The sequence below is a fragment of the Capricornis sumatraensis genome, chromosome 8 (genome assembly GCF_032405125.1).
Source record: "Capricornis sumatraensis isolate serow.1 chromosome 8, serow.2, whole genome shotgun sequence".
Taxonomy (NCBI): Eukaryota; Metazoa; Chordata; class Mammalia; order Artiodactyla; family Bovidae; genus Capricornis; species Capricornis sumatraensis.
In genome coordinates this window covers 23,056,546-23,059,026 of record NC_091076.1, presented here as the reverse complement: position 1 = coordinate 23,059,026, position 2,481 = coordinate 23,056,546, and the positions used below count along the sequence as shown (strand labels likewise).

The window sequence follows — 2,481 nt, the reverse complement described above, 5'->3', positions numbered from 1 at the left end:
CATGACTGGATACAGAACTGTTTCACTACCTTTAGAAATTTTTATATGACTCTTTTATAGTCACACCCATCCCCTTCCACCTTCATCTCTGTTTTCTCCATCTCCATCTCTTTCATCTCCACCTCGATAGTCAAGTCATTTGGCAGATAATAAATGAAATCAAACAATATTCAATCTCTGAGACTGGCTTTTTTCACTAGTTATGATGCCTTTAATGTTCATCCCATTTGTTGCATGTATCAATAGCCATTTCCTTTACTGTTGAGTAGCATTCCATTTTTTACAATTTAAGTTTATTCCACCTTCAGTAGTAATTTAAATATTACTCTATTCTTATATTTATACAAAGGTAAATCTGTTTTATTTATAAAAAATGTTTCAGGGGCAGAGGCTAGAAATCACAGATGAAGCTAGTTCTTCTCTGAATCCTCTTTAAGCCAATCTGAGTTAAGGCTCTCATTCTTCCTTCTCTAAGAATAAAAACTGAGACATCCAGATTTTTAGCAGGTATTTAATAACTGGTCAAACACAAGGGGAAAGCAAGGGATGCCTTTCCACTACCCTTTGTGAGAGTGTGCAGCATCATTACCAGTCATAAGCAAATTAGTCAGGAAAAGGCATTTGGTTATAACAAAATTTCTATTATCTAAATTTATTATCATTCATTCAATCCCAGTACACATGTGATAGAATTGCAAGTCAATACCAGTGTGAGAATCACATTTACCGTCTGGAGTACAGTGCTTGTGTACAGTTTTCTTTTCCCCCTTTTCTCCTTCCAGTGTACAGTCAAATAAGTAGGAGACACCATCAAAGAAAGAATTTACAGATACACAAAAGGGAAAGTCTACCATGAATCCTATGATGCTAGATTAGAGTCAGAGAAAGCGTGTCTCTATTAGATATATATCAAGATTCATTGTTATTCAGTCACTAAGTCATATATGACTCTTTGAAACCCCAAAGACTTGCAGCACATCATAGGAGCCACAGTTTTAGGGGACTGCCACACTTTCTTAGATTTTACCTTCAAAACACCCCAGTAGGTTCTCACAGTGAAGATTTGAGAAAGAACCACCTTAGCACTCATAGGGGAGGGAAAGAGTAATATTTGAAACAATTACTAGTAACAAATAGTACTAATTATTGGTAACAAATACTATTAATTATTAGTAAAAAATAGTAATAACAAATAGTACAAAAAATTCCACTTAGAACACCCTTTTCCTCAAAGTCTTACTCACTGCAACTTGGACATCTTTGTTCCTCAAACTGTAGATGAAAGGATTCACCATTGGCCCCACAATGGTGTAAAAGACTGTGGACACTTTGTCTTCATCCAGAGACCCAGCAGGAAAAGGCTTGAGATACATGAATGCAGATGATCCAAAGAAAAGAGAAACCACGATTATGTGGGAGCTGCAGGTACTGAAGGCTTTGGACCTGCCCTCTGCAGAGCGGATGTGGAGGATGTTGGAGAGAATCAAGGTGTAAGACACAGAGATGGTGACACTGGGCACTATGACATTGACACCCACCACAATGAAAACCACCAGCTCATTGATGGAGGTGCTTGTGCAGGAGAGCTGGAGGAGAGGAGGAATGTCACACATGTAGTGATTGATGATGTTTCCATCACAGAAGGAGAGTCGCAGCATGCACCCAGTGTGGGCCATGGCACCCACAAGCCCCATTGCATATACACCCACCGTCAGCATGAGGCAGACCTGATGGGACATGGAGACCTTGTACAGCAGGGGCTTACAGATGGCCACGTATCGGTCATAGGCCATTGACGTCAAAATACAGCACTCATCAATAACAAAGAAGGAGAAGAAGCAGAGCTGAGTCATGCACTCTGCATAAGGGATGATGTTCTGGCTTACAAAACTCATCAGCATTTTAGGAGCAATGACAGAGGAGTGGCAGAGATCAGTGAAGGAAAGGTTGACGAGAAAGTAGTACATGGGAGTGTGCAGGTGAGGGTTCAGACCAATAAGAATAATCAGGCCAACATTCCCCACCACAGTGACCACATAAATTGCTAAGAAAATGAAAAAGAGAGGCAGCTGGAGTTCTGGCTGCCGTGTTAAACCCAGCAGGATAAACTCAGTCACTGAAGATTCATTCCCTGGGGCCATTCTTCCCTAGGGCATACCTGTGGGAACAGGACAGAGGGTAACGTTAAAATGAGTACCCCGCTCTCTCCACCCAATCCCACTCTAATGAGGCTGAGACCCAGAATGCGAGAAGGAACCCTAGCCCACCCCTCTGTGCCTTTGTTTTCTCTTCTGTATAAATGCTGAAGGAATTTTTAAAGATGTATATCAAAAACACTAATGGGCAAGTTCCACAGGGAAATGATTCAGTAACCCTGAACCTCATGACAACAGCATCTCTGCTCCACTTCTGCTCTGACAGTTTACCAGGCCCACCCAATGATCAGTGGTCATCTCAGCAGAGAGAAGGCATGTCATTTCA

General features: G+C 41.3%; 1 pseudogene; it reads right to left on the bottom strand.

Annotated features, from left to right (window-relative positions):
* Nucleotides 1-1,211: 1,211 nt before the first annotated feature.
* On the bottom strand, nucleotides 1,212-2,156 carry LOC138084681 (olfactory receptor 8B3-like; annotated as a pseudogene).
* Between the last annotated feature and the right edge of the window lie 325 nt (nucleotides 2,157-2,481).